The sequence below is a fragment of the Bos javanicus genome, chromosome 1, assembly GCF_032452875.1.
Source record: "Bos javanicus breed banteng chromosome 1, ARS-OSU_banteng_1.0, whole genome shotgun sequence".
Taxonomy (NCBI): Eukaryota; Metazoa; Chordata; class Mammalia; order Artiodactyla; family Bovidae; genus Bos; species Bos javanicus.
The window spans coordinates 88,263,599-88,278,626 of NC_083868.1; the positions used below are offsets into that span (position 1 = coordinate 88,263,599).

Consider the following 15,028-nt stretch of genomic DNA (forward strand, 5'->3'; position numbering starts at 1 on the left):
ATCTAGTGCCACCCTGTGGACTCTCTAAATCTTACAGTTAACTGTTTGAATGTGGTTGGTACACTATCTTTGAAGAAGGATCTTTGGCTTAAAAACCACCTAGTGGTGGGAAGGAGTTTTTATCCATACACAAAGCAAAGGCAGGTATGTCTTTGGGAGATACTGAGTGTATTCTTTTACAGCTTTAGCTGCCAAAGTGTGCAGAGTGAGGAATGTAGCAGATCTGCATTCAGGATATATATGTTTGTATATATTTGCATATGTGAAAAGTGAAAGTGTTAGTCTCTTAGTTGTGTCTGACTCTTTGTGACTCCATGGAGCCTGTCAGGCTCCTCTGTCCATGGGATTCTCCAGGCAAGAATGCTGGAGTGAGTTGCCATACCTCCTCCAGGGAATCTTCCCAACCCAGGGACTGAAGCTGGGTCTCCTGCATTGCAGGCAGATTCTTTACTGTCTGAGCCACCAGGGAAGCTCCTGTATGCATATATGTGTATGGATTTATGATGTTTTTAAAAATGTCTATTTTGCTTTAAAGAATCCATCATTCACACATTTTTGGGTTTGTGAAAAACAAGCATGGAAACTGTTAAAATGATAATCAACAAAAGTCTAGAAGGAAAGGACTAGAAAAACCTCTCATTAAAGAAGATTGTTGAAAAATTTTAAAAATTAGGTACAGGGGCAAATGTTACCAGATGTGTAAATCATGCTGACAGTATACAAACTAAACTCCATGGTACTAAGCAAACATAATTTGCTTTGGAGAACATATTGTTTTCTGCCTCAATAAACTAGCAGTACAGAGACATACTTTAAAGTCTTTTATTAAATATTTTGCATCCTTAAAATAAGTGCATGCTAAGATAACTAGCCAGTTCTGTCACCTGCGTGCTCTTGGGCATGCCACCTAACTTCTCTAAAATTCATCTACTCAGAGTTGGGGTATTAGGTGTGAATTCCAATTATTTAATTTCATCCCTCTTGGTCATATGGATAATTTAGAGAATTGATCATTGAAAAACTGGTTTTTAAAAAAGGAAAATCAGTTGAGTTTTTGAATAGGTAAGTCCTAATCTCACCCCTAAACTCATGCTCCCCTGTTTCTTCCCCAGAGGTGATCGCAGTTACCAATTTCTTAGATATTTTTTCCTAGAGATATGCAACGTAGTATGAATGGTGGTATTCCGTACACTTTTTCCAGTGACCCATTTGCCTTGGCAGCCATCTGGACCAGCAAGTGTGGATCTCATTCTTTTTGACTATGTGGTATTCCCTTGTATGATTTCCAAAGTTTCTTTTTGTTTTGGTCTTCCATTGATGGACATTCCTGGTAGCTCAGATGGTAAAGAATACTTCTACAGTGAAGAAGACCTGGGTTCAATTCCTTGGTTGGGAAGATCCCCTGGAGAAGGGAATGGTAACCCACTCAAGTATTCTTGCCTGGAGGAGACAGTGGAGCCTGGAGGCTATTGTCCATGGGGTTGCAAAGAGTTGGACATGACTGAGCGACTAACACTTTTCACTTGTTGATGGAGATAAATATATATATATATATAGAGAGAGAGAGTTGTGATTTGTTTAAATTAAAAGAACTTTAAAATTGTAGTAAAATATACATAACAAAGTGTATCATTTTAACCATTTCAAAGTCTACAATTCAGTGGCATCATTAAGTACATTCATATTGTTGTGCAATTATCATCATCCCCCAACTCCAGAACTGTTTTCATCTTCCCAAACTGAAACTCCTTAGCTCATTAAAAATATGCTCTTCCCTCTGAGCATGACAACCATCATTCTACTCTGTCTTTATGAATTTGACTAGGTTCCGTTTGTAGGCGAAGTCATACAGTCTTTGTCTTCTAGTGACTGTCTTATTTCATTTAGCATAATGTCCTCAATGTTTATCCATGTTGTAGTGTATGTCAGAATTTCTTTCCTTTATAGGCTGAATAGTATTCAGTGTATGTATATACTACATTTTGTTTGTCATTTATCTGTTGATGGACATTGGGCTGTTTCTACCTCTTGGCTATTGTGAATAATGCTGCTATGTACAAAAATTAAAAACTTTAAAAATTATTTCACATATACAAAGTAGAGCAGATTACTAAACAGACATACATATACTCATCAACCAGTTCACCAGCACTATCAAATCCTAGCATTTTGCCACATTTTATTCTGATATTTTAAAGTACAGATTCAGCTGAAACCCACTGTACCTTTTCCCAATTTTAGTTTCATGCCTCCCCAGATAAATCCACATCTTGAATTTACTATTTCTTGTACATAATTATATTAATACCATATGTATTCATAAATAATATATAGTATTATTTATGATTTCAAAATCAATATAAATGTCATCATAATAGACAGATATCTCTGTCGTTTTCTTTTTTTCTCATTATTGTTTTTGAGATTTATCTATGATGATACATGAGAAAGTTGCTCAGTCGTGTCCAATTCTTTGTGACCCTATAGACTACAGTCCATGGAATTCTCCAGGCCAGAATATTAGAGTGGGTAGCTGTTCCGTTCTCCTGGGGATCTTCTCAACCCAGGGATCAAACCTAGGTCTCCTGCATTGCAGGCGGATTCTTTACCAGCTGAGGTACCAGGGAATGATAATACATGTAGCTATAATTTATTCATGTTAAATAGTATATAGTGTCCCACTGTCTGAATTCATCCTTCTGTCGATGGATGGTTAGGTGGTTTTCACCTGACTTATCGCACAAGTAGACATAACATACATTTTTACTGTCAAATATTCCAACACTTTCGGAAAGGGAAAATGCTCCTTAAAATCCCCATTTCCGCACCCCACTTTTTCCTTCCCAGAGGTACCTGGTACTATTAACATACTGTGCATTCTTCCAAACCAATTTCTCTGTGTCTCTAAATATGTAGCTTTTATGTGTTGCTGGAGAAAATTTTTAAGTCCTTTACTTTCAGTATCTATTATAGTTCTTCTTATTCATCTATGTATTCTCATCTCTATTCCAGATTTGCTAAATTCTCTCAGGTGTTTCACTAGATATGAATTCACTCCAGCTTAAAAATATATTTTAGAGAATGAAAACAAAGTACCAAAGTTGAAGAGTTCACTGGTATAGCAGAATTGTATTTTAAAAGGCAAGCAGTGATACTTTAGTTATATGTGTCTTGTTTAGGATGATAAAACTATGAGGCAAAGCCTTTCCTGGGGATGAGAAACATGCCTCTACTTTCTCACGAGGTCTCCCTTTTCCTTTTGTCTACTGCAGTGGGTCGGAGAAGGCAATGGCACCCCACTCCAGTACTCTTGCCTGGAAAATCCCATGGACGGAAGAGCCTGGTGGGCTGTAATCCATGGGGTCGATAAGAGTCGGACACGACTGAGTGACTTCACTTTCACTTTTCACTTTCATGACTCGGAGAAGGAAATGGCAACCCACTCCAGTGTTCTTGCCTGGAGAATCCCAGGGACGGGGGAGCCTGGTGGGCTGCTGTCTATGGGGTCGCAGAGTTGGACATGACTGAGCGACTTAGCAGCAGCAGCAGCAGTGCAATGGGTCACAGTCAATAGCTTGGGGGATTTTCATTTGCTGATTGTGATGCCCTACTTTTCTGTTCCCTTTGTCCACTTGTGCAGGAGGAGGATGAATTTTGTTTCGTAGGAATTCTCTTTGATTGCTAGCAGGACAGTATCTAGCCAGTGGGTTCATCGTCAGGGGCCTTACGAAATGCTCATTGTGTCCTGAAGGTGGGAGCTCTCAGAACGGCTGTTGCCTGATGCCGTTCCATATTTCATCCACATGTTCCTCTGCCAAGTCCATCTTAGTGGACCGAGGAAAGAGAATGAGCAGCTTCATGTTTCTTCGCACATGATCATCATTTTATCACTTGGTAGCTGGTGAGGAAAACAGGAATTCATCTTTGGGCTCAAGGATTCTGCAAAGTCACTGCTAGTTAGGAAAAACTGTGGTCTGTGCTGGATTTCAAGAGACATTTATATGTTACTTTATAATTGCCCTATCACAAGTGCTTGCCACTTTTGGAATCATGGATTGATGCGCTGAAGAGTAAAAGTGAAACATCTGAGGATGGGGCCTAAGTAAAACCTGGCCATGATATTCTTTTCCTTTAAAACTTTCACTGGTTCCCCAATGCCTAAAACTTAAGTTCTACTATCATAGAATTAAATCAAAGCCTTAAAGCAGAGCTCACAAACCAGCAGCCTATGACTGAATTTGTCTTGCAGATATGTTTTGTCTGGCCCCACAGTATTTTAGAAAAATTAGAATTAGTTCTCAAGAGACCAAGATCAAGAGATTTAACATAAAATTTGGATTTGTGGACATTTTGTTGTTGTTGTTGTTTAGTCTCTTAGTTGTGTCTAACTCTTTTGTGACCCCATGGACTGTAGCCCACCAGGCTCTTCTCTCCATCTAATTCTCCAGGCAAGAGCACTGGAGTGGGTTGCCATTACCTTCTCCAGAGGATCTTCCCAACCCAGGGATTGAACCCTCGTCTCCTACATTGCAGGTGGATTCTTTACTGTCTGAGCGACCAGGAAGCTGGATTTCTGGCTATATTGGTCAGCATTTCTGTAGAAATCAGATGATGTTTTGTGAATCGTGGCTATCCTTTTTGGATGGGGCATGTGATCTGAAAGTCACTCAGTTGTGTCTGACTCTTTGCGACCCCATGGACTATACAGTCCATGGAATTCTCCATGCAAGAGTACTGGAGCAGGTAGCCTTTCCTGTCTCCAGGGGATCTTCCCAACCCAGGGGTCGAACCCAGGTCTCCAACATTGCAGGCGGATTCTTTACCAGCTGAGCCACTGGATGGAGCATGAGCTCTCCACTTTGCAACAACCACCTATCCCCACCCCCAACCCCACCGTATTGGACTCCTCTGGGGTTCTGGTTCTATAAGCCTGCTCTCTAACTCCCAGCTCCTCTGCTGGTGCAGGAAGGAATTCTCTAACCTTTCTGTTACAGGTGCAAACCTGTGAGTGTCAAGGTGTTAATACTCTATGCGGCAGTCCATTAATAATGAGGATCAAGAGCCAGTTGATAAATACTCCCTGTTTTTATGTCTCAGAGGGGATAATTCCAAGTTGAATTCTATATAGTAATTCTCTACAGCTCCTGGAGAGGCCCCAGTGGAATAGAACTGCAGTTTTCCACCACAGGGACCAGATCCTCCTGCACCTTGGATTGGCTTTCCCCACTCTTGTTTTTACTTTTTCTCCAGTTCCTCACTCTCATTCCTTGGGAACATCTCCTTAAAATAAACTGCTTGTGCTTAAACCCCTGTCACAGGCTCTGTTTTTTAGGTGGGCACCAAGGCTAAGACCTCCTGCCATTCCTGATTTTTTTAACCAGCCAGCCCTCTTGATTCATTCAGCTTCCCTTCCTGGTTCTTCAGGCCTTTGCAACTGTGATGCTGCCTTAGAGACTCACCTTTAGGGACTCACTCCATGTATTCTGGGCTTCCCTGGTGGCTCAGATGGTAAAGAATCTTCCTGCAATACAGGAGACCTGGTTTGATCCCTGGGTTAGGAAGATCTCTTGGAGAAGGAAATGGCAACCTGCTCCAATATTCTTGCCTGGGAAATCCCATGGATAGAGGCACCTGGCGGGCCACAGTCCATGAGGTCGCATAAGGGGTGGGCTCAACTGAGTGACAACGCTTTCCAGGTATTCTACATGATGACCACCCTGAGCAAGTCCTCAGATACCCCATGCAGCAGTAAAGCCCTCTGTAGTGCTGTTTCCTTTGCTTGAAACCTCACTCATGCAGCCCTGTGCTGATTCCCTGCACTCCTCCTTCCATCAGCAAATTCCTACTTGGCCTGCAAGGCCAGATTCAGTTTAGACGTCTCTGTGGACCCTTCCTTAACTCCTCCATACTCGAGCATCTTTAAAGCCTAAGGAGAGAGAGCTAGGAGAGAGGGAGAAATTGCAGACAGAGGAAGAAGATACTGATGGAGCCCACTCTTGGAGATGATGGGAAGGGCATTGGGGTGCAGATGCAGGTGCTTACTGCCAAAAGGAGGATTCTTCATTCTTGGAGATAGGAGTCATGAGAGCAAACATGTGCCAGGCACGTTCTAAGTGTTTCCAAAATATTTAACAAGCATAAGCCTTACTTCCTCACAGGGATCCTTGTATCCTGTGAAGTATGTGTTATTATGACCCCCATTTTACAGATTAGAAAATTGAGGCACAGAAAGGTTATGTAACTGCCCAAGATCACTCAGCTGGTATGTAGTCAGGTCGCCAGGTAGTCTAGTTTCAGAGTTCATGCCCTTGACCATGATGTCTTATTGCTGTTTGCCTTGCTAAGTTGCCTCAGTTGTGTCTGACTTTGCAACCCTATGGACTGTAGCCCACTAGGTTCCTTTGTCCATGGGATTCTCCAGGCAAGAATACTAGAGTGGATTGCCATGCCCGTCTCCAGGGGATCCCAATGCAGGGATCGAACTCAGGTCTCTTCCCACTAGCACCACCTGGGAAGCTCTATTGCTTCTTAAGGGAAGGTAATGTAGGAAAAGCATACGTATGGAAAAGGAAGCCGAGATGGGTGATGTTAATTGAGAAGACCTTAATCTTCTCGATGGAGCAGGACACAGAGACAGCCAGTGTGATTATCAGAGGTGGTGACCCTGTTTGATTTGGACTAGAAAGTGAGAAAAAGAAGGAAGAGCAAATTGGTCTTGGTCTTGTTTTTCAAAAGCTCCTAAAATATCAATAACACTATGCCTGCCTGTTGCACATTGTCTAGACTTGGCAACTAAGCTTCTACTTTTGCCAAACGGTTGGTGTTCCTTGTGGCACTTCCAAAAAACACAGCACTTGAGACGCTGAGATATTTTGAAAATGAAATAGGAATGGACCTCGGACTGTCCAGAACATGGGGATTATGCTTCTGGAAAAAGGATCTTTGTTTTCCACAGCATTGCTATAAACACCTAGGAAGGATTTGGGAGTACTTTGTGGTTTGGCATAGTCTGGGTGGTTTCCAGAACAGAGGGGCACCGGTTTCCATGAGAATGGAAAAGATGTCTCCAGCTCAGCAAATTCTCATGCCCAGGAGGGTTTATCCACAGCTGTGCATCTCTCTGTGGAATGTGGGGGGACCTGGGAAGTTTTGCTTCTATTTGTGCTATTGTCTGCTTTATATAGCTATCTTCAAAGTTTTCACATCCTTGACATTAAAGAAACATTATATTCTTGATGTCTATGGGAGTCTTTTATCTCATAAACCACCCCATGGGGACATACACAACCAATTCATCACAACATGAGAAGGAATATAGCTGAATGGAGTGATGGAGTGTGCCTGATTCAGGAATGTAGCACTCAACTTACGACATTAACACATTTAGTCAGGAGCCTAAATCGAAACAAACAAAACAACCAGAAGTGTGGATGCACATATGGGGAAGATAATGGGAAAAAATGTCAGAAAGGGAATTTGCATTTTTTCCACTGAGGCTGGTTTTTCCCATGTTTAGTTTTGTGAAAATCATGTTTGCATCATCCTCTTTGTCTTATGGACCAAGGCTAAAAGCCCTTTAGTTGTGGCAATTACCTTTCACTCATGGGATGGCAGTGAAAGTTAGAACAAGAATGAAGAATAACATTCTGAAAACAGTCAGGCTCTTTTAGCCTTAAAGCTTCTTGAGATGAGTAGTGTCCAGTGGACTCCCTTCAGGGGTCTGGAGTAGGTTAACCTGGGCTTGAGTCCAGATATCTGCATTTTTAAACATGTACCTAAGATGAAGCTGACGGGGATGTTCATGATGCCCACAGTGTTTTAGAGGGAAGGTTTTTGTTTTAAAACATAAGAAAATGAACAGAAGATATCATTTTAAAGCTTTAGTTAACTTATTGCTGGGATTATTAAGATGAGTAACCTGGCAAAATCTCTGTACTTTGGATGAGTTTGTCTAAGTTATCAAGGTTTCTTATGTACACTATTCCTAATACATGTTGTTCCGTCGCCAAGTCCTGCCTGACTCTTTGTGACACCACGGACTGCAAGCACATCAGGCCTCCCTGTCCCTCACTCTCTCCTGGAGTTTGTCCAGGTTAAGTTCCATTGAATCGGTGATGCCATCCAACTATCTCATTCTCTATCTCCCTCTTCTCCTTTCGCCTTCAGTCTTTCCCAGCATCATTCCTAATAGATAGTGTCCCTTTATTATCCTTTTGTTGGCTGCAGAATCTGTAGTTCTATGTCCATTTTACCTGTAATTGTGTCTTCTCTCTTTTTAATCTTTGTCAGTCTTGCTAGAGGCTCAATGATCTTATTGATCTTTTCAGAAAACTAGTTCTGTGTTTGATTTTTCTCTATTGTTTTTCTGTTTTCAGCTTCATTGATTTCTTCTCTTTATTATTTCCTTCCTGAACCCAAAGTAAACTTTGGTTTTATTTTTCTTTTCCTAGATGGCTGAGGCCAGAGCTTGGAATATCAATTTGAGATTCTTTTCTTGTATCTGATGTATGCATTTAGTGGTATAAACTTCACTCTCAGCACAGCTCTAGTGCTAAGATATTGTGTTTCCACTTTTGTTCAGTTTAATATATTTTTAAAAATTTCACCTGAGACTTCCTTTTTGACTCATGGATTATTTAAGAGGAGTGTGTTGCTTAGCTTCCAAGTATTTGGAAATTTTCCTATACTTCTATTTTTTGATTTCTAGTTGATTCCATTGTGGTCTAAGAATGCTGCCTGATTTAAATTCTTTTAAACTTGGTGAGGTTTGTTTTATAGTCCAGAAAATATTTTGGAAGAACTTGAAAAAAAATATGTATTCTACTGTTGCATGGAAAATTCTATGAATGAGTAGATCATAGTGATCAATAAATTTTATTTTTGTTAGGCAGATTTTTTGTTTGTTTATTTTTGGCTGTGCTGAGTCCTTGTTGCTGTGCGCAGGATTTTCTTTAGTTGTAGCAAGCCGTGGTTACTCTTCATTGCAGTGTGTGGGCTTCTCATTGCTTTGGCTTCTCTTGTTGTGGAGCAAGGTCTTAATAGTTGAGGCACACAGGCTTAGTTGCCCAGTGGCGAGTGGAATCTTTCTAGAACAGGGATCAAACCAGTGTCCCCCGCTATGGCAGGCGGACTCTCAATGACTGGAACACCAAGGAAGTTTGGTTGATACGTTTTTGAGTTCTATATCCTTGCTGATTTTCTATCTAGCTCTTCTAGTAATTGTTGAGAAAAGAGTGTTGAATTCTCCAACTGTAATTGTGAATTTGTCTATTTCTTCTTTCAGTTTCATCAGTTTTTGCATCATATATTTTGAGTTTCTATATTTAGGACTGCTATATCTGCTTGGTGGATTGACCCTTTTATTATTATATAATGTGTCTTTCTATCTAGTTATTTTCTTTGCTCTAAAAACTTCTTTATCTGATACTCATATAGGCACTATTGTTTTTAATGTTTTCATAGCACATTTTTTTCTGACCTTTTACTTTCAACATGTTTACATTTTGCTATATGAGTTTCTTGTAGACAGCACATTAGTTAGGTCATGATTTTTAATCCACTCTGCCAACCTGTGCCTTTTAATCATTGTATTTAAACCATTTCCGTTTAATTATTGAAATGTTAGGATTTAAATCTGCCATTTTATTTTATCTTTTATTTTCTTTTCTCTCTGCTTTTTGTTTCTGTTTTCTTTTTCTTGCCCTCCTGTGGGTTACTTGAACATTATTTAGACTTCATTTTTATATAATTATAGTTTTGATGGTATCTCTTTGTTTAACATTTTAAATGTTATGCATATCTAACTACAGTTTACTAATATTGTTTTTACTGCTCCAGGGGCTTCCCCAGTGGCTCAATGGTAAAGGATCCACCTGCAATGCAGGAGACACAGGAGACTTGAGTTCAATCCCGGAGTCAGGAAGATCACCTAGAGGAGAGCATGGCAGCCCACTCCAGTGTTCATGCTGGAGAACCCCATGGACAGAGGAGCCTGGTGGGCCACAGTCCATGGAAAAGCAAAGAGTTGGATACAACTGAGGCAACTTAGCATGAACTCTGTCTTAACTGTTTCCTTCACATACATTTAGAATCATGTCAGACAGTCTAATAGTTTTTGCTTCAACTCACTAATATAATTTAGAATACTGAAGAGCAGAAGAAAAATCTATTATATTTATGCATATTTTGGTTCTTGTATTTCCAAGGTTCTTACTTTTATCATTTCCTTTTTGTTAGAGAAGTTTCTTTAGATATTCTTTTAGAGTAGGTATGTTGGTGACAGATTCTCATAGTTTTTTTTCAGCTGGGGATATATTGGTTTTCTCTTCCTTCCTAAAGGTTATTTTTGCTTGATGTAGGATTCTGAGTTGACAGTTCTTTCTTTCAGCACTTGAAAAATTAAGTGCCACTTCCTTCTGGCATCTATGGTTTCTAATGAGCAGTACACTTTCCTTTGAATAGCTTGTTCCTATAGATATGATGTCATTTCTCTCTTACTGCTTCCATTTTCAGAAGTTTAATATGTTTTGACATGGATTTCTTTGGATAATCTTATTTGGAATTTTCTCCCAAACTGAACCTGTGGGTTTATGTTTTCTGCCAAATTTGAAAAGTTTTCACCATTAATTCTTTGAGTCATTTTTCAGTCCCTCCCTGTCTCTCCTCTCGTTTTAGAATTCTGATGACATAAATGTTCAATCTATTGTTTTCTACTGTTATCATCCCACAATATCCCTGAGGCTATGTTCATTTCTTAAAAAATATTTATTTCTTTCTGGTTGTTCAGGTTGCATAGTTTCTATTGTTCTAGCTTCTATTTCACTGATTCTTTTCCCTGTTCCTTTCATTCTGCTCTTAAGCCCATTCATTGAGTTTTTTATTTTGGTTATTGTATTTTTCATTTCTAAAATTTTCATTTCACTCCTCTTTATATCTTCTATTTCTTTGTTGAGGTTCTCAATTTTTTTCATTTGTTTCAAGTCTGTTAATTATTGCCAACATCCATTGGTTTATAGAAAAGCAAGAGAATTCCAGATAAGCATCTACTTCTGCTTCATTGACTATGCTAAAGTTTTTGACTGTGTGGATCACAACAAACTGTGGAAAATTCTTCAAGAGATGGGAATACCAGACCACCTTACCTGCCTCCTGAGAAATCTGTATGCAGGTCATGAAGCAACAGTTAGAACCAGAACATGGAACAATGGACTGGTTCCAAATTGGGAAAGGAGTACGTCAAGGCTGTATATTGTCACCTGGCTTATATAACTTCTATGTAGAGTACATCATGTGAAATGCCAGGCTGGATGAATCACAAGTTGGAATCAAGATTTCCGGGAGAAATATCAATAACCTCAGATATGCAGATGATATCATCCTTGTGGCAGAAAGTGAGGAGGAACTAAAGAGGCTCTTGATGAAAGTGAAAGAAGAGAGTGAAAAAGCTGACTTAGAAGTCAACATTCAAAAAGCTAAAATCATGGCATCTGGTCCCATCAATTCATGGCAAATAGATGGGGAAACAATGGAAACAGTGACAGAATTTATTTTCTTGGGCTCCAAAGTCACTGCGGATGGTGCCCACAGCCATGAAATTAAAAGATGCTTGCTCCCTGGAAGAAAGTTATGACAAACCTAGACAGCATATTAAAAAGCAGAGACATTACTTGGCTGACAAAGATCTATATAGTTAAAGCTATAGTTTTTCTAGTAGTGATGTGTGGATGTGAAAGTTGGACCATAAAGAAGTCTGAATGCCAAAGGAATTGATGCTTTTGAACTGTAGTGTTGAAGACTCTGGAGAGTCCCTTGGAGTTCAAGAAGATCAAACCAGTCAATCCTAAAGGAAATCAGTCCTGAATATTCATTGGAAGGACTGATGCTGAAGCCGAAACTCTAATACTTTGGCCACCTGATGCAAAGAGTTGACTCATTGGAAAAGACCCTGATGCTGGGAAAGATTGAAGACAGGAAAAGAAGGGCACCACAGAGGATGAGATGGTTGGATGGCATCACTGACTCATTGGATATGAGTTTGAGGAAACTCTGGGAGATGCTGAAGGACAGGAGAACCTGGTGTGCTGCAATCCATGGGGTTGCAAAGAGTCAGACATGACTAAGCAGCTGAACAACAACAACAAATTATTGCCCATTGAGCTATTTTGTGATAGATAATTAAAACTATTTGTCAGATAATTCTGTCATCTCAATGATGGCATCTATTTATTGTCTTTATTTCATTTGAGATTTTTCTGTTTTAGTATGACAGATGATATTCTATCAAAATCTGATTATTTAGATTGTATTCTGATATGAGACCTTGGATCTTAATTAAACCTTCTGTATTAACTGACTTCCTGAAGGAAAAGGAGGGGCAGAGCCTCGTGACTGCTGACACTGGAAGTTCCGGTTTCTCACTTGGCATCAACTGACATTCAGGAGGGGGCTCTTTATTACTGCTATTCAGGGATGGGAATTCTGACTCCCATGTGGCCTCCAGTGACACCTGGCTAGGAGGATTTGGAGTGCCTTGCTGCTGCTCTCCAGTTAGCTTCAACTGACACCCTGAGGGGAGAGTGGCCCCATCACTGCTGGGCAGTGGTGGGAATCCTGACTCATCAGCAGGCTTCCTCTGATTCACACCAGGGGAATGCTGGGGTTGGAAGTCTAGGCTCCTATGTGATCTCCACTGACACTGCTGGAGTGGGGTCCACATTACTGGCTGATGGGAATTCAAGACCAGGCTCTCTACTCAGCCTTCTCAGATACAGCCCTGGCAGGGGTGTTGGGACAGCTGGTGAGGGTGGAAGTCTAGCTTCCACTCAGCATTTGCTAGCATGGGTGGGGTTGGGGACCACAGGTTTTTCTGTGGTGTTTGGCTAGGGTCTAGCTGTTTTTGTGTAAAAGTTGACTATCTTGCTTGGCTCCCCTTCTTGTAGACCTTTGGCTAGACACAGCAGACTTTTGTTAGGGCTTTTAAAAAATCTTCACTTGTTTACTGAATAGCTGGCTTACTTAGCTGTAAGTCTGGGATATATGAGGCAAACAGAAAGCCCAGGGTGCTCTTGACCATATCATTCCTTGGATCTGGAGGCCCCTAGCCATTCTTCCTTCTTTTCTTCACCTTTCTGATTATTCATATGTTTTACATATAACGTATTACTTAGCAAGAGGAGTAGAGAAAAGTATCTCCCTCCTCTTCTTAGGAGCAGAAGTCCAGGACTTTAAAAATACATTTCCACAAAACTAATGTGAACTAGGTACTCTTTCTATTATATTTTATTATGGGCTTCGCTGGTGGTCAGATGGTAAAAGCATCCGCCTACAATGACGAAGACCCAGGTTCAATCCCTGGGTTGGGACGATCCCTGGAGAAGGAAATGGCAACCCACTCCAGTACTCTTGCCTGGAAAATCCCATGGATGGAGGAGCCTGGCAGGCTACAGTCCATGGGGTCGCAAAGAGACGACTGAGTGACTTCACTTTCACTTTCTTTCGTATTTTATTATAAGGATTCTCTTTAGGCTATAAGCCCCTGAAAAGCACCACTTTTAATTGTCGTATTATATAGCATTGCTTCAGTGGGCTTTAATTTGTTCAACTAATCCCTTTTTTGGACATTTGGACTCTTTTCAGTTTTAATCAGTGTAGATAACACGAAGTAAATATACTTTCTCATGATAATTGTCCAATTATTTGATTATTTTCTTAGTATATTATTTCTAGAAAGGAATTTGCTAGATTAGAAGGAAAAAAAAAAAAAAAACGTTAAAAAGCCCTTGATACACATTTGTTGCCAGAACAGTTGTACTGATTTTAGCTCCTAGAAGCAGAGTAAGAATGCTAGACCTACTGTACTCTAAGGTTGAATTTTATCGGTTAGAAAATGTGCTGATTTAAAAGGAAAAAAGTATTTAGAAATTTTAAACAAGATTTCTTTGATTAATAGTGAGGTTGAACTTGATTCCAATACTAATTCAATAACTTCACCACCACCAAGGAAGCTTAAAAAATAAATAAATCATCATGGGGACTTTCCTGGTGGTTCAGTGGTTAAGAGTCCACCTGCCAATGGACTTGCTGGAAGACCCCACATGCCACAGGGCAACTAAGCCCATGCAACACAGCTACTGAGCCCATGCGCTTCAACTACTGAAACCCAAGTGCCCTAGAGCCCATGCTCTGCAATGAGAGAAGCTACTGAAATGAGAAACCCGTGCAATGCAATTAGAGAGTAGCCCCTGCTTGCCTCAACAGCTGCTGTTCTGCACGCAGCAACGAAGATCCAGTATTACCAAAAATAAGTAAAAAATTAAAAAAATCACCATATTCAGAAGATTTAAAGCTTGATAATATATTATGGTATTATATAATATCATAATATGATGCTGCTGCTGCTAAGTCCCACCCCACTCCAGTACTCTTGCCTGGAAAATCCCATGGATGGAGGAGCCTGGAAGGCTGCAGTCCATGGGGTCGCTGAGGGTCGGACACGACTGAGCGACTTCACTTTCACTTTTCACTTTCATGCATTGGAGAAGGAAATGGCAACCCACTCCAGTGTTCTTGCCTGAAGAATCCCAGGGACGGGGAGCCTGGTGGGCTGCCGTCTATGGGGTCACACAGAGTCGGACATGACTGAAGCGACTTAGCAGCACATTATTGCTGCTGCTGCTGCAGCTGCTAAGTCGCTTCAGTTGTGTCTGACTCTGTGTGACCTCATAGACGGCAGCCCACCAGGCTCCTCTGTCCCTGGGATTCTCCAGGCAAGAACATTGGAGTGAGTTGCCATTTCCTTTTCTTAATATCATGCTAATATATCATAATAAGATATTACATGAATCTACATATGTGATAAAATTACATAGAACTGCATACTCACATAGAAACGTATACAAATGAGCACGTGTAAAATAGGTAAAATCTGAATAAGGTCTGTGGTTTGTACCAATGTTAATTTCTTGATTTTGATATTGTACTGTGGTTCTATAAATTGTTACCACTGGAGAAAACTGGTTGATGGGTACTT

The 15,028-nt window shown here is 40.4% G+C and overlaps 1 long non-coding RNA gene across 1 annotated transcript in view; it reads right to left on the reverse strand.

Annotated features, from left to right (window-relative positions):
* The window catches only part of LOC133246839 (uncharacterized), a 35,109-nt gene that overhangs the window by 19,340 nt on the left and 741 nt on the right, over positions 1-15,028 (reverse strand). The window lies entirely within an intron of this gene.